Source organism: Tursiops truncatus, chromosome 10 (genome assembly GCF_011762595.2).
Source record: "Tursiops truncatus isolate mTurTru1 chromosome 10, mTurTru1.mat.Y, whole genome shotgun sequence".
NCBI classification, from domain to species: Eukaryota; Metazoa; Chordata; class Mammalia; order Artiodactyla; family Delphinidae; genus Tursiops; species Tursiops truncatus.
This window is the reverse complement of record NC_047043.1, coordinates 71,817,849-71,844,941: the sequence shown is the minus strand read 5'-3', so window position 1 is coordinate 71,844,941 and position 27,093 is coordinate 71,817,849. Positions and strand designations below refer to the sequence as shown.

General features: G+C 45.8%; 1 protein-coding gene and 1 long non-coding RNA gene across 7 annotated transcripts in view; one reads left to right on the top strand and one right to left on the bottom strand.

Annotated features, from left to right (window-relative positions):
• Positions 1-27,093, bottom strand: part of ABHD6 (abhydrolase domain containing 6, acylglycerol lipase) — a 120,617-nt gene that overhangs the window by 51,396 nt on the left and 42,128 nt on the right. For 2 of the 6 annotated variants that reach the window (XM_073811267.1, XM_019947718.3), the window contains 2 exons: positions 9,485-9,583; positions 8,306-8,449 (listed from right to left, as the gene is read on the bottom strand). The gene's annotated coding sequence lies outside the window, so the exon portion shown is untranslated. Of the gene's footprint in view, positions 1-1,812; positions 1,892-2,112; positions 2,464-8,305; positions 8,450-9,484; positions 9,584-27,093 lie in introns of those variants that run through there. The other 4 variants (XM_073811269.1, XM_073811268.1, XM_073811270.1 and 1 more) reach the window with 4 other exon arrangements.
• Positions 1,881-26,349, top strand: LOC141279780 (uncharacterized). The gene is made up of 3 exons (XR_012334658.1): positions 1,881-2,004; positions 24,136-24,241; positions 26,121-26,349. It is a non-coding gene; the product is annotated as an uncharacterized lncRNA (long non-coding RNA).

The following is a 27,093-nucleotide window of genomic DNA, read 5'->3' as shown; positions in this document are numbered from 1 at the left end:
CAGCCTTAAAAATTCCCTGAGCAGATGAGACCAGTTCAGTCATACAAACAAAGCTTAATTTATTTTGCAAGACTAACTTGACCTGGGTCATTTCTTGCTTGTCCCTAAAAATCATAAGCAAAACCTTGTTTCCCAAGGTTGATATGAGGTAACTATTAACCAATTCCCTGTTATTTAAGAAAATTCTAACACCATAACCAACCACTGTAAAGAATAAACCGTCACTGCTTTCTCCCTATGTAAGCTGCTTTATAATAATATATCCCTGAGCCTCATTCCATCGTTTTGGTTTGAGTGCTCCGGGTTCTGCCTTGTTGGTGTGTTTGCGCAATAAATTTTTACTAATTACTACTCTGGTGATTCATCGGTTTTACTTTTGTTATTTCTGGACTTTTGACAATTTAGACATTAGAGATTCCATGAAGGGCATTCCCAGAGGTGCGGACAGCCTAAGCAAAGGCAGCAGCAGGAAGAATGTGTGTTCACTAGCCTGGGCTAGAGCAAAGGAAGCAGAGAAGGAAAGGGGAGGTCACAGTGCAGAGGGGGAGGGGGCAGGGTCTCCAGGGGCCTAGCTGAAAGGCTGAGGCAGCATCACAGAACCCAGGAAGTACCCAAGTAACTATCCGAGGACCTGTTTTGCACCCCGGTCCTGGCACTGTCAGGCTGTGTGGCCTCAAGCAAGTCCCTTCTCCTCTCTGGGCATCAGTATTCTTCAGGAGGCTACCAAGGATTTCTTGCTGGCCTGAAAACCTAATTTTAGAAAAATAAACTGATGGTAGGAACACAGGTTATTAATTTCTCTAATTTTTAACTTCCTATATTTTAAAAATATTGTTGATAAGAATTTATTAGTAACAATAAAATAAGTCTAGTGGTTCAGAATAGGGGCCTTGAGGTCAGACTCACTGTGTGTTCTGGGAGGGAACCATATCTGAACCCCTCACATTCCTCCTCTAAGAAATGGGCACAGTGGTGGCACCTACTTCATGGCGCTGTTGAGAGGAATAAGGCAGGTTTTTTTAAGGTGCTTAGGAAAGGGCCTGGCACCCTGTATTTGCTTATTGTACGTCTGCTATCATTAATAATAAACTATTTTTAACTCCCAGCCAGGTGTAGTCAGCCATTAGGGATTTCTGAGCCGGTGAGAGCTGAGACAAATGCTGGCCTCTGGTCCCAGCTGGGACCTTTTGTTACTTAACCAGCTAGGCCCGGGGGCACAAAAAAGGACTCATACATTGGCCTGGATGTACAGCCTTTTCACCCTCCGGCACCCTCTTCCTCCCTCCCTACCTCACTCTGTCAACTTGGCCTCCTCCCCTCCTCTGCGGGTTCAGGGGTGCAAACCCGCACGTGCTCTGCCCTGCAGCTGGCGTTACACAATCTGCATTTCCAAGACTGCCAGGAAGCCCTTGTAGGAGTGGGCAGGGGATGCTGCGGCTGTTGGCCGGCCGGCTCCGGGCTGTCAGGGTGTTTGGACCAGTATCCTGACTCGCCAGCTGAGGGGAGGAGAGGGCGCAAGGGCAAGGGAATTGGGGCAGGCTGAGGAAAGGGGAGCTGAAAGGCTGCTGGAGGTCGGTTTGGGCTGGGAGAGGTCTTGAGGGGTGCGGATGTCTGGGGGCAGGACGGGAGCAGGTGACTGCGGCTGGGAGGGCAGCCGAGCAGCAGCCCTTCCCCAGAAAGTGGGAGAAATGGGGGTGCAGGAGCCTCCAAACCACCCAGGCACTTGGGTGGGGAGCGCACACGGGTTGATGATGGCGCAAGCAGTGGGGAGGCCAAATAGAAAGAGGTTGCAGGTCCCCGACCCATCCTCACCTTGTCCGCGGCCTTAGGAAAGCAGGAAGTAGGGGGACCAGGGATTCGGAAATGTCAAACCTATCCAGGCACCGGAAGGAAGCGCGCAGGGGCTGATGCCAGGGCGGGGGAACGGAGTAAAAAGGGAGGTGCATGTTCCCGACCCTTCTTCACCTCGTGCCGCTTGGAGGGAGGCCAGGCAGCCCGCACTCGGTAAGTGGAAGGTAGGTCACGGGGCCATTGGAGGAGCCCCCGGATACTCCCTCCTAGACGTGCACACCCCCACCCCGCCTCAGCCCGCCCCACCCCACCAGCGCTCACCTCACCTGACCTCAGCCGCCTGGGACCAGCCGCACTATCTAGACGCCTGTCCTCGGCCCCGGGCTCCTGCTCAGGTCCAGCAGCACTGCCCGCGCCCGCGCCGCTCTCAGCTCCGGGGCCGGCTCGGATGGGAGCCTTAAAGGCGCTGCGTGAGGGCCTACGTCCTCCGACAGAAAAGCCGGCTCCGCCCGCGCCCGGCCCCCAGCGCTGCTCCCCGGCTGTTGCGTTCTGTCTTGGGGTCTCAGGGGCAAGAACCCCTAGCTCCCCGGCGCCCCCGGCTTATAGCATTAAGCCCGGAGTGTAAAGTTAGTATTCCGCACAACCCGACCCCAGCAACCCGTCTCCAGGCATCCAATAGTTTCACGCCGCGAAGCCAGGGGCGGGGTTGGGGGAAGAGGGGAAGAACCCAAACACCCCAGCCCCGCCCCGAAGGCGCTCACTTGCGCCCTGGGGGAGAGATCGGAACCCAGAGGGCCACACACAGTTTCACAATGCGACGCCAGAATTCGTCGCGGCATTGTGTTTCATTTACTGAGCACCTGTTGTGTGCCTAGCTCTGCTGGGCACCGCACCCGGCAGTAACTCCCGCTGGATCTCTGACCCCGAAGGGCTCGGAGAGAAAGACAGGTTCTCGGGCAAGCAAAGTAACCCTACCTTATATGGGTTATCTCATTTGCTCCTATGAGGTGGACATTGTGCTTGGCTTCCTGTTTCAGAATTCTGAGAAGAGGGGCTTGCCCTGTAAAGGACAGAACTGGGAATTCCAACCCTGGATCGTCTAGCTCCAAAGCTCTTGGGGACAAAAATAGCCATCTTATAAGGCTTTCAGCCACCACTGGTTAAATGCCCGCTATGGCCATTTCTTCATTTTAAGGACAATTAAACCTCACTAGGCCAAAAAAATAGGAAGGGGAGCATAAAGGTTATCACCCATTAAAATTCAAATACTGTTTTCTGTCTAACTTATCCGCCACAAAGCCTAGGTTTTTGAACATCTGGCCTCAGTTTACTACTCCAGCCTCATTTCCTAGCATTCCAAGGGCGCCTGGGCTGAAGTCTACCACCTTGGCCTTTGCCAAGAACTCTCATCCTTTCCTACTTGGCCTGGCTACTCCTTCCTCTCTTTTTTCCATACCTCAATTCAAATGTCACTTCCTCCAGGAAGCCTTCCTTAAGTTCCCTTTGGACCCACACTGTATTGCGGGCTTCTTCCACCAAAGTACTTATTCATTCATTTAACAAATATTTACTGAGCACTTGCTATGTGCTGAGCACCATGTGTGTGTGTGTGTGTTTGTGTGTGTGTGTGTGTGTGTGTGGTGGTGGTGGCTGCAACAGAGATGTCTTCCTCCTGCACTGAGTCCCTGGCTTGTCTGCTTCTCACTCCAGACCTAGGTGGGACCAGTACCCAGCAGGACTCTCTTGTCCATTTAAATCCACCACAAAGGCAGCCTCAGGCCTGCCAAGCCCTCCAGACTGGCAAAGCCTAGCTGAGTTGGGCAGGTCTTGGGTTTTAAGAATGGGATGTGGATGAGAAGCCCCAGAGATGTGGCAAAGGTGAATCTCTGAGGCCACTGGTGACCACCCTGTAAAATCTGCTTCTGTCAGGGCTGCTGGAATCCATCCAGAGTTTGGGACAATCTCCCTGGCTGGAGCTGGAGCATCTTCTTCTAAGATGTTAGCCACCTCATCATTCAGATTTCAAGGGCTTCATCTGACTTGCTTCATGGACTTGTTCTCAGAGCTTTGGGGACAATTTATTCATCAAAGGCCATGTTACCTTCTCTGGCCTTAACTCTCCTCAAACTAGCAGTCCTTCAACACCCCCGAGCAGGCCCAGAGAGGCAGCAGGGACTAAGACTGATCTTTAGTCCTCAGTTACAACTTATTAGCAATCTCAGGCTCAGGGAGCATTCACCAAACAGCGAGGGGGTGAATGAATAAATAAGGGAATGAAATGCATGGATGACTTCCTGGAAGACCCCACATTGGAAGCCATCAATAAGCTTTACCTGGTGTATTGGAACACTGGAAAACACCTGTCTTTTACATTTAATTTTTTTTTCCTCTCCAAAACCTTGAAAATGGGTAATTCATCTTTTCTTCTAATTCATAGTTGTGGCCCCAGAGGCCTCCTAGGGTCTGGAGTTTCTAAATCCAGAGAGGTTTTTTTTTCCCCCCAGAGTTTTTTATTTAGATACACTGAGCTCCAGGTGGGAGTCACCTTCCCTGTGACTCTTCTCCACCTGGTGACTGACAGTAGAGAAGCCTTAATTAGCTTCTGTTTCACGGTGAAGCTCAGAAGGCAGGAGAAGAGGAGGGGACTCACCTGTGGTCCCACCTCAAGTCAGCAATGCCCCATTCACTCTCTCTGAGGAATCAGCGGTGGGTGGGAGGCCAGGGAGCAGTCCCAGGGGCAATCCACATTCCTAATGGCACCTTCAGTCATTTTAAGTATAAACTCCTTATTACCTGACAGGTCTCACCCCAGCATTAGGAAAGAGTTTGGAAACCTCTCCTCTGCCAGCTGGTGCAGCAAAGGGCCCCAGACTTCACCCTGCCACACAGTCTATGGACATCTCCTAGACTCAGCAGCATACCAGTCAGAACTGAGTGGTGCCAATGGTCACCACCGTTTAATGCACACTTATTACTGATCGGGCACTGGACATCACCTCATTTAGTCCTCACAATAACCCTGTGAGATGTGCTAACCCACTTTACAGATGGGAGCACTGAGGGGTTAACTGACTCACTCAAGATCCCATAGCCAGTGGTGGGGCCAGCAGTCAAAGAAGTTCATTCATTCATTCATTCATTCATCGAATATTACCAAGGACCTACTGCATTCCAGGTACACTCTGGTGAACACATCTTGCCTCAAAGGACTTAGAGTCTTTTAATAATAAGAAAATATTAGTAACTATTGAATCAAGGATTATACACAAGCTCTGATGGAATTATGAGTAACAATAAGTACAAAGGCCAAGTACAAACGCAACATGGCTGAGACTTAAATGCTATAGTATATGGAGGGCTTCCCTGGTGGCACAGTGGTTAAGAATCCGCCTACCAATGCGGGAGACACGGGTTTGAGCCCTGGTCCAGGAAGATCCCACATGCCGCAGAGCAAGTAAGCCCGTGTGCCACAACTACTGAGCCTGTGCTCTAGAGCCCGCGAGCCACAACTACTGAGCCCGCGTGCCACAACTACTGAAGCCTGTGCGCCTAGAGCCCATGCTCTGCAACAAGAGAAGCCACCGCAGTGAGAAGCCTGTGCACCACAACGAAGAGTAGCCCTCGCTCACCGCAACTTGAGAAAAGCCCACGTGCAACAACGAAGACCCAAGGCAGCCAAAATAAATAAATAAATAAAAATTTTAAAAAGTCAATAGTATACGGAAATATACATAGGAGAAAAATGAAAAATACATGATACCACATGTCCACAGATGCCAGCTGGGCAGCATCCCTGGGCCTATGAGCCATCCGCACAATCCATTCTCCAAAAATTTACTGCGTGGCAATTCTGAGCCAACCACTGAGCCCCCTGCCCAACAGGCTATTCAGATGTCACCACCTTGAAGCAGTCTTCCCTGATTACCTATGCAAAATTAACTGTTCTGGGGCTTCCCTGGTGGTGCAGCGGTTAAGAATCCGCCTGCCAACGCAGGGGACACGGGTTCGAGCCCTGGTCCAGGAAGATCCCACATGCCACGGAGCAACTAAGCCCGTGCACCACAACTACTGAGCCTGCGCTCTAAAGCCCACGAGCCTCAACTACTGAGCCTGCGTGCCACAACTACGGAAGCCTGCACACCTAGAGCCCGAGCTCCGCAACAAGAGAAGCCACCGCGATGAGAAGCCCACGCACCACAAGGAAGAGTAGCCCCTGCTCGCTGCGACTAGAGAAAGCCCATGCGCAGCAATGCAGCCAAAAATAAATAAATAAGATAAATTTATTTAAAAAACCACACTATTAAAAAAAAATTAACTGTTCCATCATCCATACCCTTGTAGCACGTTGTACATGAAGCTATATTTACTCATTTCAGTGACTCTTGACTCCACTGAGTTGTGAACTCCTTTTCCACCTCCGTCTCCCCAGGGGCCAACATGATGAGTGGCACAGAGCAGGCAAATATTAGCTACCATGTGTTGAGCTCTTCCTGTGTGTCTCACTTTGTGCTCAGTGCTTTACATATATTATCTCAATGAATCATCCCAACAACTCTATGAAGTGGGTACTATTATTAGCCCCATTTTACAGATGAGGAAACTGAGGCTCAAAGAGGTTAAGCTACCCAAGATCACACAGCTGATACTGCCAGAATCCAAACCAAGCTGTGTATGAACACAAAATCTCTGTTCTAACCACTGAGATGCCTACTGCCATAACTAGTAATGGAATTAATTATGAAAGATACGGCAAAGCTCACCTTGCAGCTTATATCTACAAATCTATGAAATACTAACATTTTTAGGCAAAAAAGCATCTTCTTTACAAAAAATTCAAAATACTGCTTATACATTTATTTGTGAATTAAATAATTGTCAAGCCTCTGTTTATGCGTAGGATCACGTTGTGGGAGATACATTTTGACTCTAGTCTAAATTACAGGTTGAATTATTACACACCCCCAAAACAGAACATCAAAGCAAGAGTTAAGAAGTAAAAATATATCATGAGACAAGTCAACATATGTCAAAATGCAGCATATGATCATGGAAAGAAGGACTCAATAATCAGGAGGCTCTAAAACGACAGTTCTTCCACTATTGATTCATTTGTTGAAAATGCCGGTTGAGCACAGTCCTAGGTCAGAGAAGATCCTGGATGGGAAGGAAAGGGAAGCCTCTGAGAGAGCAATGTGACTGCTGCAGGGGAGCAAAATTTGCCACCTCAAAATACGTCTCTTTGGCATGAGGATTGATTTAGGCTCCTTACTTTTAAGAAACAGAAGACTCAGGAAATCTTTCTTTTTACCTCCCCCTTAGCTGCCTAAACAATTTAGATAAAGGGGCTGTTCCCAGGATAGAGTTATCATCAGACATATCTGCAAAGAATATGGAGTAGACATGGTGGGGGAAACCCCAGCAGGGCCTAGAGAGCAGAGTTCACTCTGTGTCCACTGTCTCTGCCTGGCCCAGCAAACACTTATTTACCAAACATTTGCTTTTCCATCTTCATGTGACTTGCCTTCTCCCCTATAAAGTCCCAAACCACTACCTTCAAACATCCTTTTTTGTCTTTAGCCAAAGATGATATTTAAGGTGAGGGTTTGGGCCATGTTGGCAAGTTACTCAGTTCTCCTGGGTCTCTCCCTTATATACACATTATTAAACTTTTGTTTGATTTTCGTCTGTTAATGTGTCTCATGTCAGTTTAATTCTTAGACCAGCCAAAAGAATTTACAAGGGTAGAGGAAATTTTCTTCCTCCCCAACACTGTACAAGTATTTTCCAATCACCTGTGTATAAGTTAGAAGATAATGGAAATTTTCCAAAAGATTAACCTGAACTTTTAACAAGCAGCAAGAGAGACTAATACTCAGAATGGTTGAGACTGGAATGCCAAAGACAGAAAAAGTTTCATTTAAATTCAGATTTGGATCAAGAAGATGAATTTAAAAAAGGAACTGAGCATATGTAATGCTAACAGATGGCAAAGGCAAAGCAAAACCACCAGGTTCCTGTTTACTTCATCTTCATCACACAGAAAGAGCTTCCATTTGGTCAGGTTAGAACATCACGAAGAGGGAAAACAAGTCCAGGATAGGAAGAAAAGACATGGAAAGAACACCCAACAACCTAAAAAATTAGTCCCAGTTACCAGATCAAAAGAAATTATTGCCCAGGGAACCAAAAGGATATTTGGGTATGACCTCAGAGACGTATTCAGTGATCTTCGAGAAGTCATGCCACAAGACTCTAATTAGAGTTAGGGTCCCACTTCAAATAGGGAGAAAGATTGATATAGGAATCTAGAGACCAAGAGGGATGGTGTTGACTTCTAGCAAAGTTCTGCGCATGATTATTAAACCGAAACAAAATAGGTAACTACCAAGGGTTCAGCATGCATAATCACTCCAAAGGAAGGGTTTTTCAACAGTTATTATCATAAGTAGATCTGAAGACTGCTGTAGGAACTGTATACAGACTGTAGTAGGCTTTGGACAAAACATTTTATTACCTGTTTATGGGCAAGATGAAGCAATCTAGACTGTATAACATCACAGCTCAGTGGATTCGTAGAAGGTTAAACAACAGTGGCCCAACTTTCTTTAATCTGACAATATCAGACTGGAAGCCATTTTCTAATGGAAATTCTCCAATTCTATGTCCATGACATTAAAAAAAAAAGAGAGAATTTAGATAAACAGAAATCTGAACTTGTCATCAAATTTTAAATCAAACAAAGCTGGGAAGAAAATCAGGGTTCAACACTGCTTCAATAATTTGGAATATGCCAAAAACATGGTGAAATTTAACAGTCTCATCTTTAGGCTTTTAAAATTCAAATGGTATCTCAGCATACCATGGACCAGATATTCTGAAACACCCTTCTTCTCAAAACACCTCTGTCTTGGATAAAATAGACTTTGTCGTGGGTTGCTTGGCTGAAATAAAATAAGAGTGTTAAAGTGTTAAAATAAGAGTAGGGGGCAGTGAGCAGTAAATAAATGTGAAATGCATGGTTGTCCCAGGACCAGATATGTATAGCAGACCCATAAGCAATATTGGGAGACTAAGCCTTCAGCTCTAAGTTGAAGAAGCTGCACGTGCGAGTCCCATAGTTATCAGGACCCTCAAATGGCTACAGCAGCCTCAGGTGGGTAGCGTTCCTTCACTCCAAGCACAAATAAGGATGTTCTCCATAAGAGAGCATCCAGTATTCTCGTAGATCATGATTAACCAAATATGGTGATTTGGAAGACATATCTGAGGAAATTACTCAGACATATTAGCACAGAGTGATATGATATGAAAAACAGGAAAAAAGATATGGTATATGCAGGATAGACTGAGAAGATCTAAAAATCCATTTAAACAACATCAAAGAAGAAGGAAGGAGAGGCCAAATTTGAAGGAGTAATGGCTGAGAATTTCCAGAGCAGAAAAGAGACATGACTCCATAGATGTAGGAAATATAACATATAAAGCAGGATAAATAACAGGAAATCCACACCAAGAAACAAGGTAGTGAAACTGCAGAACACTAAAAACAAAAGATCTCAAAAGCAGCTAGTTATTAAAAAAACATTACTCACAAAAGAAGGAATCACATCGTTAGCAGATTTCTCAATGGCAACATTGGAAGCTAAAGGATAGTAGAATAATATCTTCAAAGACTTGGGAATTGGATACTCACCATCTTAAGAGGGACTTCCCTGGTGGTCCAGTGGTTAAGACTCCACATTTCCACTGCAGGGGGTGCGGTTCAATCCCTGGTCAGGGACGATCCCACAGGCTGCCGGGTGCAGAAAAAATGAGCCTGAGAGAAGTTTTTCATCTTGCAAACCTGGAACTCTATACCCCTAAACAATAATTCCCTATTTCCCCCTTACCTCCACCACTGGTAGCCAACATTTTACTTTCTGTCTCTACCTTTAGATACCTCCAATAAGTAAAACATATAATGTTTGTCAAAAAAAAAAGCAGATTCCTGGTTTTAAAAATAATTTAGATATGATCATGGTATTGTGTTTTGATATGTTTGCTATGTTATTATTGTTCTTTTCATTTATGTCTATCTTTGAGAGGTAAATACTGAAGCAATTAAGGATGAAAAAGAAAAATTAGTCTGAGAATATACTCCAGGATGAGTGTGGGCTTGTAGAGATGATTCTACTGGTTCGAGAACAGTCTCAGTCCCTACGTACCTCTCACAGTGCAGGCATCTTGCCAGACTTTGAGATATTGCTGTGTAAAGATTCATGTTGTCTTTGTAAGAACAGATTCTAACTACAAGCCAAATATTAAAAAGAAAAAAAAAAAGAATGAGGGTGAAATACGGATTAAAACAAAGTGATTTTACAACTGGAAGACTTGACTAACTGAACTTCTAAGATATACTTCAGAAAGAAGAAGCATGACTCAAGAACTGAAATGAAAACCGGAATAGTGAGTGAAGAAATTGGTAAATATGGTGAATCTAAACAAAACTGTCAGTAGAAAACAATCATGGTGACAATAATAATATAAAATTTATAGGTTTAATACAAGGTCAGAACTAAAATGCTGGGAACAATAAATTAGAAAAGAGGTGACTGGAGTTTAAGTGTCCTAATGCCTTTGCACTTGTGTGAGAAGTGAATTAGTATAATAATTTTGGCCTTTGTTAAATATGTGTGGTAAAAAGTCAATGGTATTCACTAAAATAATACAAATAAGACACATATATATGTACGTACAAACATACATGCATATATATCTTTTGAACCAATAGAAGGAGGGAAATGACATAAGCCAATAAAAAAACAAACACCAATCAACCCAAAAGAAGTATATTAAAAAGTGACACTTTCCCCCCACAAAAAGATAGTAAAAATAAGTCCAGATATACTATCACAATAAATGTAAATTAGCTAAACGCCTCAGTTAAAAATCAGAAGTTGTCAAATTGAATGTTAAAAAATCTGAGGCACTGTTTCAAGAAGTACTCCCAAAACACAGGAATCTGGAAAGGTTGAAAGTAAAAGTATGGAAACTTATACACCTGACAAATACTATCCGAAAGAAAGCTAGTGTAGCTAAATTAATATTAGATAACATAGACTAACAAAAAATATTATGAAGGATGGAGAGGATCACTGCATAATGATAAAGAGTTCAGTTCATCAGCAAAATGTCAGTTCTAAACTATAGAAAACGTATCTTATAGTTACTAAAGATATTGATGAAATCTTTAATCAAAGGAAAACTTTTAAGTCCAGAAACATTAAGAAAGTTTAGAAGCACATCTAAACTTTCAAGGAATAGAAAATTCTACTCTCTCATAGGTTCCTCTGGAAAATAGAAAGAAAGGACATATTCCCAACTCACTCTACAATGCCAATGTAAATTCTGTACCAAAATCATCAGACCAGTATTACTCATAAATAAATCAAAAACAAAGAAGTAAAAATCCTAAGTAAAATATTAGTAAATCGAGTCCAGCAATAAATAAAAAGGCTGATACTTCGTAACCAAGATAAGAAAAATATTCTTGTAGTTAACCTCATCAATATATTAAAGAAAAACTATAATATCATCTAAATAGTTGCAAAATTTTAAGATAAAATTCAACGGTCCCTTACGGTAATAACTCTTAGGAAACTAAGAGAACTTCCTTAACCAGTTAAAAGGCATTTACCAAAGACCTACAGTTTGAGCAAGTATGATCCTCAATAATGAAAAGTTAGGAATACTTCCTTCAAAATCAGAAGCAATTCTGACCAAAATCTCAACAGGGCTTTTCAAGGAAGATGAACTGATTCTAAGATTCCTTGGAAGAGCAAAGGGTCAAGAAAAGCCAAAATACTTCCAATGAAGAAGGAAAGGTAGCATCAAGCTTATTAAAAATGTATAGTTATTAAGACAGTTATCTATTCATGTAGGGGTAGATAAAAACACTAATGAAACAGAAGTCACAGAAACAGACCCATGCACATAGGGAAACTTGGTTTATGACAAAGCTGACATTTCAGATCAGCAGGGAAAGGAGGACAATTCAGTAAAAAGTGCTAGAACAATTAATTATTTGTATAGAAGAATATGGAATTTAACGATTCTCACCCCCCTCCCCCATTAATTCAAGATAGATGAAAGACTTTAACATAAAAAGCAAAACTAAATTTTTAGAAGACAGTATAAGAGAATATTTTTAGGATCTTTCCAACACTTGGCAAAACAAGGCTTTTTCTTTTATCTAGTGGGTAAAATGGTATCTCATTGCGATCTTAATCTTCATGGCCATGATTAATGGGCTTGAGCAATTTTTCATGTATTTATTTGCCATTCCTGTTTCTGTGTCTGTGAAACACCTGTTCATATCATTTCCTCATTTTTCTGTCCATGCCTTAATGGTTTGTAGTTAACATGTGTTGCAAATATCTTCTCCCAGTTTGTGACTTATCTTTTCCCTTTCTTTAGTACTTTGGGATAAACAAACGTTAATTTTAATTTAGTTAAATTATCCTTTGTATTTGGTGCTTTTTATATCTTGTTTAAGAAATCCTTTCCTACCTCTCCTGAGCTACATGGCTAGATTAGGGGAGATATAGCACCCCAGGGAAACTAGGGATGTAGGTACTAAATTGTGACCAGCGGATGCTGAGCTGGCAAGAACACACAGATGGTGGTGCAGATGTGGAAACACAAGCTCCAGGTGTTTGAGTCACTTGAACGTAACTCAGGTGAAGATGGTGATCTCTGGCTTCATGAAGCCCAGCTCTACCACTTATTGGCTGTCTCTGTAAACCTGAGTTTCTTCACGTAGAGACAGGGGATGACGATGAAGAATTGATAATGGTACCAACCTCATGTGTCTACAGAGATGATCAAGCCAAACCAAGCATTCACGGGGCACATCCAGTCCTTAGAGGGGCTGGAAAACTGTCTTTGAATAGTCAAAGGTTAGTTATGGAAAAGAGAGCATGAAGACCCCAAACGCAGGCCAGGAATCAATGGGTGAAGGTTGCCAGCAGGTGTGTGCATGTGCGTGTGTGAATGTAGGGCAAGAGTTCTTCTTGCTAAGAGAACACATCTCTCCAAGGCTTCTTGCTGGGTGCCTCATAGGCTTCACTTTAGCATCCATTTCACCCAGGTCATTGTACCAAGACCTCTCCCTCTTAGCTGTCTCTGCTGGGGCCTTTAGGCCACTTAAACATGAACATCGTAATGAAACTTTCAAAGATGTGCATCACATTATGCCACCTAAATCAGGATGCTTCCTGATCTAATTTATCAACAGGCTAGTGCACCCTCATTTCTTCCCACGTTGTCTCTTCTCTGAGCTGCTGAGGTCATGCAGGGAGCCAGGTCACACATCTATATGGGTGGATCGTAGTCTGGTCACCCTTCAAGCAGTAGTTCTGGTGCCTGGGTTGGGGGTCTGGTAGTAGGGGGTACCCAACAGGGCCAGGAGCAGGAGGAATGAAGCAGCACGAGTGGCAGGAACAGGCCAAAGAGTCAGAAACGGGACGGACCCCGGGGGTGGGGCAGGCAAAGCCAGGAGGAGAAGGCAGTTGTAGGGGATGGCTTGTCATCCACTCCTTAGTGTTAGTTCTCAAAAGGATTGTTTTCATTTCAATCCATAGGGTGGGCAGATGGCAATTAGTGGCTAGTGGACATGTCTTCACTGCCTACACTCTGTCCTGGACATTGTGCTTTTCATGCATTAGCCCATTGGCTTTCATCTTCACAGCAGCCACGAGTGTGGGTGTTATTACTTCCACCATGTAACAGATGAGGAAACAGGCTTAGATGTTAGGTAACTTGCCCGAGATCACATAGCCAGCAATTGGTGGGGTAGACACTTGTCTCCTGAATCCATGCTCCTAACTGCTGTATCACATGGTGCTCAATGACTACCTCCTAGTACCTTGTTCAAGACTTACATTTTGCAGGCTGCCACGGAGATTCCCCAAAGTTCGGAACAACAGAATGGGCATTGGGGTCTTTTCCTTACGAAACGCACCTCATTTCTCTTCTCATAAGCGGTCTGAGGTGACCTCTGAAAATGGTTCGCTATTTACTTGACCCAGAAAACCCCATAAAATCATGCAAATCAAGAGGTTCAAACCTTTGTGTTCACTTTCAGAACATTCGTGAAACTACTCAGGCCAATGAGGGTGTGCATATCCCCAAATCCACCAAGTATCTGAAGGATGTTCACTTTACAGAGCCTTAAGGGCCATTCTGTTGGTACAATGGTAGCGTTGGTAGGTGTGCCCGGGCGAAACAGAGGGGCTGGATGCAGGGTCAACGGCTCAAAAACAGTGGTGAATTTTTACTGCACGTGATTAAAAATGCAGAGTGTAACACTGAACTCAAGGGTTTAGATGTAGATTCTCTGGTCATTGAGAACATCAGGTGAACAAAGCCCCCAAGATACAGTACAGGACTTAGCAAACTCGTGGGTGGATTAACCTGTGCATGAGCTCTCCCCAGCACACTGAGATGACCCTCACTGAAAAAGAACAGATTGGTCCTAAACCAGAAGAGGAGGCTGCCCAGAAGGAAAAGACATCCCAGAAGAAACCGAAGAAACAAAAACTCATGGCCTAGGAATTAATTCAGCATGGAATAAATGCAAATTAAAGTTAAAAAAAAAATGCACCTCATCTTAGTGATGGCAGCTCCCCCATCATTGTGGCTACATGTGATCACAGCCTGGTTGCATGTGATTGGGTCTCCATGGAAACACAACTTCCACTGACTTCTGCTTCCAGAGAAGTCTGCTCCCAATCTGAGAATTAATTTCAAATATGGTTTCTTTTTTTTAAAAAAAAATTTAATGCCTTTAGGTTTCCCTGGTGGCGCAGTGGTTAAGAATCCGCATGCTAATGCAGGGGACACAGGTTCGAGCCCTGGTCCAGAAAGATCCCACATGCCGCAGAGCAACTAAGCCCGTGCACCACAACTACTGAGTCTGTGCTCTAGGGCCCGCGAGCCACAACTACTGAAGCCCACGTGCCACAACTACTGAAGCCCACGTGCCGCAACTACTGAAGCCCACGTGCCTAGAGTCTGTGCTCCACAACAAGAGAAGCCACCGCAATGAGAAGCCCAGGCGCTGCAACGAAGAGTAGCCTCCGCTCACTGCAACTAGAGAAAGCCTGCGTGCAGCAACGAAGACCCAATGCAGCCAAAACTAAATAAATTTTTGAAAAATTAAAAAACAAAATGTAATGCCCTTGGTGGGGACCTGAGCTGGAGCGCACCGACCTCGTCTGCCCAAGGGTTGTCGGCCAAAGCACCCGGAGCGGGTGCCGCACGGTCAAGAGCCAGGACCGAGCGCCTCTGGCTACAGATCTGGGAGCTGTCGGGTCCTGCCACCCACCGCAGGGCGCACAAAACTGGCCGTGAGGATGGCCACCAGGGTCCGGACAGCTGCCGTCTGGGTATTTATGGAGCACCCACTATGTGCCGGGCCCCCTTCAAGGTCCAGGCATGCGGTGGTGAACGAGACTGACAGGATCCATGCTTTGGGGAGTCTGCACTCTGGTGGAGGAAGGCAGATGCCACGTAAATGATGGAGAAACTACTTACAAGTGAACAGGAGACGTCGTTGTCGCGTCGTACATAGGATTAACGTTGGTTGATGTGAAAGACTGGGTGTTTGGGGAAGTTCCCACGGAGGAGGTGACGTTTGCAGGTCTGAGTTACCAGAGTAGGCCAGCCGTGGGAAGGGCAGGTGCATGAGCCTGTGGGGGGGGGGGGGGGGCGGGGGAGCCATTGCCAAGGCCACGAGGTGGGGGAGGGTCGGTGCCTTTGTAGCAGGGAAGGAAGGCCTGTGCGGCCTGGCTTGTTGGGGAGGGGAGGGGAGCAGACAGACATGGAGGGGCCAGAGGTCCATCAGGCTGGGAAGCTGTTGTGTTAGGAAAGGGGGTTGGGTTTTTCAGAGACCCTCTGGCTGCTCAGTAGAGAATGGGCGACTGCAGGGGTACAGACGAGAGGCGGAGGAGGTTTTGTCTGGGGTAGTGGAAACGGAGAAACTAGACAGAATTGGGGGTGTTTGAAAGATGAGTCCTCTTCTCTGACAACCAGCTTATGCTTTTCACCTAGTCCACTGTCACTTTTTAGAGTGGTTTATTTTCTGTAAGTAGTCCTGTATTTCTTACCATTCCAACCCACCAAAGTGAATGCTCAGTGCTTACTGTGTGTGTGGAGTTCTGTGCTGCCTCTGGTGTAGGTATTCATCAGTGCCTCATCCTGGGACCAGGTTGCACTGCTGGTTGGTGCAGAGCCAGGATTTGAACCTGGGTGGGATGGCCCTACACCCATTTCCCTGGTCAGTGTACTCTAGTGCCTCAGGGTATAGCCTGAGAATTGCTCAAGAGACAGGGATTCTAGATTTCTGGGCCCTAATAGTAGTTATTATTTACTCACAAAGGGTCACTTATCAGCTGCTCCTTGGACTCAGGAACAGTTAAGTCCCTTGCCGTGCCCTCGGTGCAGTGGGTGTGTGTGGCCCAGTCCCTGGGGAATGATTGATAGGATGTGGATGACCCCACTCAGGGATGCGCTGAAAGTGGAAAGGATATAACATGCAAGACATTTTAAAACTGTGCAACAGAGGGGTCCCTTTCCCATGGGTGGTGACATACTCAACCCATATTCTGGGTGTCCCCTCCTGGGTATCCAGGGTGATACCTCGTAATTAGAAGGCTGTAGATGAGTGTGAATTCAGAGCAGAGGGAGGAGGTGATGTTGCACTGAGGCCTGTGAGCTCCTAAGTCTCTGTTTCTTTCCTCGGAGGATGCTGGGCACTTACTGGCAGGTTTTGTTTTTTCAGTTTGGCTACTTTCTGCTGTTGACACTTCCCTCCCTTAAATGTGTCATTACAAATCCACTTCAGGGAGTCTCCATTCCTACCTAGGGGCTTGGAAAGATTTTCCGTCTCCTCCTCTCGTTGTAGGAGTTGAGTTATTTTAAACCAGGGAAACTTGTTTCCCTTTTTCTCCAGCGTTGGGCAGGGCCTTTGCTCCCATGGACCACCGCCAAACACCGTCACCACGGTCACCACCACGACATGCTAATAGCATAGTTTGCGGTGCAGTGAGTTGGGGCTTCAAGACTGATGTGAGGGGTGCAGGGGGAGAGAAGGGAATTCTGCCTGGCGGGGCCTTTCTGAGGAAGGTTGGCCAGTGTTCCCGTGCATACCAGGCTGGATGTCTTCAGCTGTGCCCAGACTGACCCTCTTGGTGAATTAAAGGTTAAAATGATAATTTCCTGTTAAAATGTGGCAGTGTTCATGAATTACCCTTTCAAAACTAACAACCCTCACGCACCCTTGTTTATATATACCAGGTACCGGTTAGGCACCGAGGATACACGGGTCAAAGGCAGCCCTGGGAGTTGAGAGAGGGGACAGAGGGCAGGCCCGGCGGCCACGGGATTCGCCAGGGGCAGAGGGAAGCCCAAGAAGAGACCTTGGCAGCTCCTCTCAAAGGACCTGTGGGATTAGCCTTGCGAAGGCGAGGGAGAAGTAGGCTCCGGGCAGAGGGAGCCCCTGTGCGCTGCCAGCAGGGGGCGGGGGGCGTGGCCGACCGCCGGCAGGGGGCGGGGGCGTGGCCGGCCGCCATCAGGCCTCTGGAGCCTGCACAGTGCTCAGCCGGAGGTGTTGGGGAGGGGGTCAGGTAATGTGGCGGCCTGTCACCTCCCCGGCTGACTTGAGCAGGCTGCTCATCCCTTCCAGACAAGCTGAAAACTACATTTTCCTCGTGACTCGAGGCTTTGATGATTGTGGAGTCACCTTATTTCCAGGAATCCTTTTTTGGTCTTAAAGTCTGTTTTATATTCTTATAGCTGTAGGAGCCTCCTTTTGGTTAATCGCTCGTCATGTATTTTTCTCCAGCTTTTGACTTTTTTGTATCTTCATATTTTAGATGTGTCCTTTTTAAATAGCAGCATTTTTTTAAATCAGTCTGTCAATCTTTGTACTTAAATACTTTGTCCGTTATGATTAATGTAATTACTGTTATACTTGAGTTTAAATCTACCATCTTACTGTGTTTTCTCTGTACTGTGTTTGCTGTACCTGATCTGTTTTTTTGTTTGGTTGTTTTTTCTCCTCTCTTGGCTTTTTTTTTTTTTGACTGATAATTTTTTATTCTTTTTCTTTCTGTAAAGATGTTTGGGAATTATACACATTATTTTTGCTCTAAAAAAAAACTAGTGCTCTTTATTCCCCAGTAGGAACTTGTGATTTGAGCAGTAACTTACGGGCATTCAGACATATATTGTCTTTTCTTGATCTTCACAGAACCTGCCAAGTCTTCAAATATAGTATTGAGACTTTATCTGCATCGTTTTCACATGAGACCTCTGAGGCAGTGCAGAGTAATGGCTGGGAACACAGACTGCTCTCTGGAAAGCCTGACTGCCATTTACTAAATATGCATTTCTGACAAGTTACTTACTCTCTCTGGGTCCCAGTTTACACCTCTACAAAACAGGGGTAATAAAGTACTTAATTCATATATTTGTTCTCAGTGTTACTAAATTCTTAACAAAGTAAGTGTTGGCTACCATTATTCCTCTCCCACCTACCCCTTCCCCCCTGCCGCCCCTGTTCCCAACAGCAGGGTGACCAATTATCCTGATTTACTTGGGACCTTCCCTGTCTTTACACTGAACACCCACCCCCCCCCAAATCTTCGACAAACCAGGACCGTTGGCCACCCTCCCTGACTCTGCAGTCAGAGAAGTCATGATAGGCCAGATAAAATGGCGGCCAGTGGGGCTCAAGAAGGTTTGAATCCCAGAGTTCCATTGGTAATTCAAAATCATGACATTCTGTGGCCACAGGATGTAGAATGATAGCTCAGAGGCACAGAAAACTCACTGAAACCAAAGGTAAGCCCAATTAACTCTCTATTTTTGAGTCCCCAAGGGCAGAAGCTGTCTTATTCATCGTTGTACCCTCTGCACACTTAGGCTGATTTCTTAAGGTCATGTGTTATGAAGGACACTGGCCTGCATCTAAATCCCGTTTGGGGACGACTTTGGAGCAGGTTCTGTCTGTGGAGGGGAAATTCCATCCTGAAATGGGATTCCTGCCTTGAGACTCATTCATGAATCACAGTTTGGTTAAAGATTGACACCTTCTGCTCATAACTACCCTCCTCACCCTGTCTTTGGGACTGACGTGATTTTCAATGGTTTGTAAATAATTGCCCAATGCATGATGACCCAGAAGGGGTGGCGGCCCCTAGAGAACACCACACAACTTACTGAGGTCCCCTACTCACAGCGTGGGGTGTCTCCCAATCTCTCATGTGCCTTCTGTGCGGGGTAAGAAGGAGGTTTCGGAACACAGGGAGAAAGCACCCCATTTGTAGGGAGTCTGGGGGATGGGGACATGGATTGTTCTCGGTGTTCTGAGATGGAACACTGATGGGGCCTTGTCGCTGCTACACGCCAGAGAAGACAGGGTACAGATGACTGAGCAGGGGCTTGAACTCTTGTATCGAACAGTCTTGGTTGTGCCTCTTACTTGCTGGGAGACTTGTGGCAAGTGAATCACCTTCTCTGAGGCTCCATTTCCTCTTCCGCAAAATGAGAACAGTAGTAATACTTGATGGTAGGGAGGCTTTAAAAACCTAGTACATATGAACAGTATATATAATATGGGGCCTAATACAGCTTAATAGACCCCTAACAGGGTCTGTAGCTGCTATTATTGCTGTGATCCGACATAAGTATCGCATACAACATTGCTCCAAGGGGAGAACAGCCCCAAATCAACAAATGCAGAGAGGAGTGTCAAACAGCGAACACTCAATAAATGTTAGCTGTTATTAAGGGCTTTTAAATCAATCCGCTTCCTGTGTCTCAGAATTACCTGGCTGCCCTGTGAACACTAGAAAAAGCTCACTTAAGAAACTCCATGGTGGGACTTCCCTGGTGGCACAGTGGTTAAGAATCCGTCTGCCAATGCAGGGGACATGGGTTCAAGCCCTGATCGGGGAAGATCCCACATGCTGCAGAGCAACTAAGCCCGTGCACTACAGCTAATAAGCCTGCACTCTAGAGCCCACAAGCCACAACTACTGAGCCCGTGTGCCACAACTACTGAAGCCCACGCGCCTAGAGCCTGTGCTCTGCCACAAGAGAAGCCACCACAATGAGAAGCCCACACACCTCAATGAAGAGCAGCCCCCGCTTGCTGCAAGTAGAGAAAGCCCACACGCAGCAACGAAGATCCAATGCAGCCAAAAATTAATTAATTAATTAATTTTTAAAAAAACAGAAAAAGAAATTCCATGTGACATATAAATTAGTATTCATGCCAAAAATGCATCATGTGAATGTAATCATGAGGAAACCTCAGACAAACTTAAATTGAGATAACTGGCCTGTACACTTCAAAAATGTCGAGGATATGAAAGACAAAGAGTAGAGGAGACCGGGCTTCCCTGGGCGCGGTGGTTAAGAATCCACCTGCCACTGCAGGGGACACGGGTTCCATCCCTGGTCCGGCAAGATCCCACGTGCCGCGAAGCAACTAAGCCCGTGCACCACAACTACTGAGACTGTGCTCTAGGGCCCGCGAGCCACAACTACTGAGCCCACGTGCCACAACTACTGAAGCCCGCACACCTAGAGCCCGTGCTCCGCAACAAGAGAAGCCACTGCAATGAGAAGCCTGCGCACCGCAAGGAAGAGTAGCCCCCGCTTACCGCAACTAGAGAAAGCCCGCATGCAGCAATGAAGACCCAACGCAGCCATAAATAAATAAATAATTAATTAAATGAGTAGAGGAGACCAAGGAGACAAGACTGCTAAGAACAATGCATAATCTTGGATTGGCTTCTGAATCAGAAAGAAAATATTGCTATAAAGGACATTATTAGAATAACTGGTAAAATTTGAATAAGGTCTGTAGATTAGCTAATATATAATTGCTAAGCTTTCTAGTTTTATAATTGCTATAATATTTTATCATTATAATTATCCTGTGCTTCATTGGTGAATCTGGATGAAGGATATGTGAGTTTGGGGGCTATTTTTGCAACTTTCATGCATGTTTGAAATTATTTCAAAATAAATAGAACGTAGCTAAGGGCTACCACACATTTAAAAGAAGAATAAGAGGGGACTTCCCTAGCGGTCCAGTGGTTAAGACTCCTCACTTCCACTGCAGGGGGTGCAGGTTCGATCCCTGGTGGGGGAACTAAGATCCCGCATGGTACAGCCAAAAAAAAAAGAGAAAGAAACTGTGCAGTTACAGAAGTAGCCAGCTCCCTGCTCGGTAGTCAGCAGCTGTGAGCAGCCTCTTGGTCCTGTTTCTTCACCGTCCCTTTACGTGGTGAGCCTGAAAGGCTTACTTTCTATTAATGGGCAGCTTTAGAATCTTCCCTAGAAGTGGAGACAGGTCACTGGGCATGTCTGCACAGGTGGTAACGAGAAAGGCAACCGATCCAGCGCAGGGCAGAGGCCAGTGGGAAGTGGTGGGCCGGGGGGCCAACGGCATCATTTGACTTGCCTGTAACCTTTTAATCTAGATGGCTCATTAAGGGGTCAGGGCGAAAAGCATTGTGGTGCCCGAAGAGACTCTTCTACCATGGGGATGCTGCTTCAAGGGGCAAGAAAGGCGAACTTGGTGCCTCAGAAAAGGAGCAGTGTTCACTGCCAGTCAGAAGAGGGCGCTGTTTTCTCCAATGTCATCCTTCCCGCCAAGTGTGCCCACTGAGTGGTCGCACAGATCTGCAGATCCCAGGGGCAGAATTAGGGTGAGCTGAATGAGGCAGAGTCATGAAAGTGCACAGTTGAATCTTGTCTTTATTTAAGATTTTGATACTTTGTTCATTATGGATGTTTCTGCATTCATTTGAATAATTATTCAAACTAATTATTCAAAATATTTCATAAAGTATTATTTATCTTGATTACTGAGTTGTTTGGCACCCCTTTAAAGTTCACACCCAAGGCCAGTGTCTCATTTGCCTCACCCTAGTCCCACCCTGGCAGATCTAACCCATTAAATATGACACCACCAGCTCAGAGTTTGCAATTGGTCAGATGAGGTCTAGAGTTAATGGGTCATTTTGTACCCATGAAGATCTGGCAAAGGGAATTAATCCTGAGAACCCGAATTCCTGCCTTTGATGTCACTTCACAGTCAGCAACTGGGGCCTGACTTCTTTATCTCTCTCAATTTTCTCATCTGTAAAATGGGGATGGCAACCCCGTCTTCGCACAGTTTATTCTGAAGACAGAATATCACCCTAACTGAACATCCCTAAGGGCCACTAAATACCCCTAACTCACTAAATCTTCACAGCTCTACCATGTAAGAGCTCTTATTATCCCCATTTTCAAAAGCGAGGAAATGGGCACGGAGAAGTTTAGACACTTGCCCAAGGTTGAAGAGCCGTAAATGCAAGTGCATATACTTTAACCTCCACACCAACATTCTCAACATGGGGTGATCTCCACCCTCACGGGGGCATTTGGCAATGTCTAGAGACATTTTTGGTGGTCATGACTAGGGGATTGCTACAGGCCTTTAGTGGGTAGAGGCTAAGAATGCTGCTGAACATCCTACAATGCATGGGGCAGTCCCCACAACAAAGAATTATCTGGCCCCAAATGTCATCAGTGCCGAGAGCGAGAAGCCTGCTCCATGCTCCGCTCCCAAGGTCAGGGAGTTATGTGAGAACCTAGCACCTAGTGCTCCGAGAAAGGCAGATAGTGTGTAGTGGTTTCTGTTATTATTTCTTCTGTCTCAGTGGCCTGGGGTCTCCCTTGGTTATCCAGGGACTTGAGTTCCCCTGGCTCAGCAACCTCTCAGGTGGTTGAGAAGCTAGGCTCTGGAGTCAGTCAGAGCATCACATCATGCATTCAACAATGATTTATTGAGCACCTGCTACATGCCCAGTCCTGTCCTGGGCAGCACAGACACACATAGATGTCCCTGCTGGCGTGAGCTGTCAGAGGTCGGGGGTGGGTGGACATTAGACAGCACACAAGCTCGTAGACAATAATACATTGTCACACACGCCATGAAGCAAAGACATGGGTTCCATGAATAGAGAGTGAGAGGGAAGCCCCTGATGGGCTGAGGGGGGCCAGGGAGAGAGTTGTTTGGCACCCCCTTGAAGCTGAGACTTCATTGAAGTCTTTATTGAAGCTGAGACTTGGAGGTGGGAGGAAGGAAGAGCCCTGCAGGTGGAGGGAACAGCCATGCAAAGGCTCTGAGGCAGGAACTGAAAGCCAAGCAGTGCCAGGGGAGGCCAGCAGGGGAAGAAGAAGAGAATAGAGGATGTGACCTTGAAGGGGTGGGTAGGTAGAGGCCACAATAAGGAGTTTGGTCTTTATGCCAAATAAAGAGCCTTTGAAGGGCTCTAGTCAGAGCAGTGACTGCCTTCAGAGAGCAAGCTGCTTGAGGTCCAGACACAGCCCCTTGTGGAAGATGCTGCTTGAGGTCAAACCAGAGCCTGCTTCATCAGTTGGAAACCATCATACAAATGTGAGATCTGTCACAATTACACAACCTTAAATAATGCACCTCCCCTGGTCCAAACCCCAAGCTGGTTGTGAAACTTAATGACTAGAGCAATTTGCATTTATGACAAGATTATTGTTAGGGCTCCCTCCTTATTACACACAGAATGGCATCCGCCACTGGAAACACCTGTTCTGAGTTATGCAGTTCATCCCCTGCCAATAATAGAAACTTCCCTACAGGTCCCTTGTTTTTTTTTTTTTTTTTTTTTCAGGGAACTTCCCCGACCAGGGATCCAGCCTGTGCCCACTGCAGCGGAAGGGCGGAGTCTTAACCACTGGACATCCAGGGATGCCCCAGGCCCCTTGTTTCTTTTTGTTGCTTTTGGGTAACTCAGCCTGTGATACTTTTGCTCCCGCCGGAATCCCCATCTTGCCTTCCTCAAATTCTGAGGTACCCTTTGTCCCCCAGTGACTCTTGCCCCACCAGTGCCCATGGTGAATGGCTGTGGCTGCCTGTGGTGTCCGGGGCCCTGCATCTCAACTGCTGATCCTCATGTCTGCCCACTCGTATGACACACATGGGACTCTTCAGTAGGGACTACTGACAAGGACTAGTGCTTAAGGCTTTAAGGGGATCAGGCTGTCCCCGCTCAATCAGGATGGTGTTTCCCAAGGTGGACATAGCTCAAGATACTAAAAGGAATTATGTGAAGAAGAGTGTTCCATGGACAATAAATTCAGGACATACTGTTCCAACATAGTTAAGCAGCTTTGTTTATGACAGGACTTCTCAGCAGTTAATATTAGCATTAATATGCTAATGTGCATTATAAATCTCCAATGTATGTGTATCCTTTTTTTCAGGAGCATCTAACAGACTACTGTTTGGAAGTTCATGCCACAGGAAATGTCACCCATAGCCACTAAATGGCAGAAGGAAGGACACCTCAGAGTGTTCAGTGTGGGTCAGGTGAGTGCCTGCCTTTCCTTCCAGGCTCCAGGCTGCCGGAAGAGATGGCCTCAAACTCCCAATTCCCAACAAGGAGGCCCGACAGAAGGAGGAACAGAGGGCCACCAGTGCAGCCTTGTCGGTCCAGTCACTCACATTATCAGTCACTCCTGGGGCTGGGTGAGAGCTGCCTGAGGCTAAGTTGGCACAGAAGGACGTGCTGGCATGGGCATTGTTTAATCAGCTTAAAAGAATAAAAAGCTTTTAGCTTTTTATTTTTTAGCACTTTATTTTTTTAGCACTTTATTTTTCTAATTACTGAACAAGTACATGTTTTTGTTAAAAAAAAAAAATTCAAACAACACCCAAGTGTATAAATACAAAGTGGAAGTTCTCTTTTATCTCCTCACTGCCTGGCTGCATTGGGTCTTCATTGCTGCACGCAGGCTTTCTCTAGTTATAGTATGCGGGCTTCTCACTGCGGTGGCTTCTCTTGTGGAGCACGGGCTCTAGGCGTGAGGGCTTCAGTAGTTGCGGTGCGTGGGATCAGTAGCTGTGGCTCTCAGGCTCTAGAGCACAGGCGCAGTAGTTGCGGCATGTGGGCTTAGTTGCTCCGCCGCATGTGGGATCTTCCCGGACCAGGGCTCGAACCTGTGTCCCCAGCATTGGCAGGCGGATTCTTAACCACTGCGCCACCAGGGAAGTCCTGCAGATTTCTCATTGAGGTGTGGTGTGCCTGGTTTGGTGGGGGAGAAGGCTGACCCTGAGTCAGAGTGACTGGGATCGAATCCCAGCTCTGCAACATGCTAGCTGTGTATCCTTGGGCACAAGCCTCAGTTTACTCATCTGCAAAATGGAGGGACCAAAATAAGGACCTGGGGGAGTGTTAAGTGAGATGAAACAGAAAGCACAAAGCAAAGCCCCTGCACTTAGCTGGATTCACTTAAATTTGACTCTTAGGATTTTATTTCCAGAATCCAGGCACTTTTTTTAAAAAAGTTCAAGTCCATGCAGTCAATGTGCTAATTACAGAATGGGGTCAATCGCTTCCATCTGTTCATGTGATTTTTTTGAAGTCCTCAAGGGCAGTTTCTATATACAGAAACCACTAATCAGAGGTTCCTTTATTTTTCAAATTAATATTCAAATTATCAAATTTAAAAGATGTCCCCGGGGCTTCCCTGGTGGCGCAGTGCTTAAGAATCTGCCTGACAATGCAGGGGACACAGGTTCCAGCCCTGGTCTGGGAAGATCCCACATGCTGTGGAGCAGCTGAGCCTGTGAGCCACAACTACTGAAGCCTGCGCACCTAGAGCCCGCGCTCCACAACAAGAGAAGCCACCACAGTGAGAAGCCCACGCACCGCAAAGAAGAGTAGCCCCTGCTCGCCACAACTAGAGAAAACCCGCGCACAGCAACAAAGACCCAACACAGCCAAAAATAAATAAATAAATTTATTTTTTTAAAAAAGTATCAAACTTAAAAATTCAAAACATTAATTGACTCACTCATCCTATAGTTTAGGTTTGTTTTTTTTTTTTTTTGCGGTACGCGGGCCTCTCACTGTTGTGGCCTCTCCCATTACGGAGCACAGGCTCCGGATGCGCAGGCTCAGCGGCCATGGCTCACGGGCCCAGCCACTCCGCGGCATGTGGGATATTCCCGGACCGGGGTACGAACCCGTGTCCCCTGCATCAGCAGGCGGACTCTCAACCACTGCGCCACCAGGGAAGCCTTAGTTTAGGTTATTTTTGATGCTGGGAATTAAAACCTTTCCCAGGACCCTGGCAGGGTGGTTATTGCCTTAGATAGTGTCATGCTTTTAAGTTCAGCTTATAAAAGTTTTTATTCCTGGGACTTCCCTGGTGGTCCAGGGTAAAGAATCTGCTTTACACTGCAGGGGAGGCGCATTTCAACTAGAGAGCCAGCACGTTGCAAACTACAGAGTCCACGTGCTCTGAAACCCGTGCGCCACAACTACGGAGCCCACGCGCCCTGGAGCCCATGTACTACAACTAGAGAAGAGAAAACCTGCAAGCCACAACTAGAGAGAAGCCCGTGTGCCTCAACGAAGAGCCTGCGTGCCACAACTAAGACCTGACGCAGACAAAAATAAATAAAATAATAATAAATAAACCTAAGAAAAAAGTGTTTATTCCTTTTTTAAGTCAAGTTGGTATTGCCAGATAAAATATAGGATGCCCAATTAAATTTGAATGATCTAAAATTCTAATTGATCTAGTGTTCTGTACTTTTATTTGCTAAATCTGACAATTCTACATCCAACAAACTTAAATAATTACCCATAAAGGTTATGGACCCATTTACAAACATTTTAAACTTCTTTTATACACCTATTTCCTTGTAAAGTTCTTCAGTTTTCTGAACTAACAAAAAAGCCACCTTTTTTAATACTAAATAATTCTAAGTCTAAAAAAATTAAACTTATAAAACACTGTTAACCCAAAATTCTTATAAATGTTCCAGAACTGTACAGAAACTCAGTAAGGTTTCAACTTAAAGTTACAAATCTAAAAAGATTCCCTCAAGGGCTTCCCTGGTGGTGCAGTGGTTGAGTGTCCGCCTGCCGATGCAAGGGACACGGGTTCGTGCCCTGGTCCGGGAAGATTCCTACATGCCACGGAATGGCTGGGCCCGTGAGCCATGGCCGCTGAGCCTGCGTGTCCGGAGCCTGTGCTCCGCAACGGGAGAGGCCACAGCAGTGAGAGGCCCGCGTACCGCAAAAAAAAAAAATATATATATATATATATATATATATATATATATATATATATATATATATAATAAAATAAAAAGATTCCCTCAATTGCACATTTTATGTTGGGATTACAAGATTGCCAATTTAATAGGTC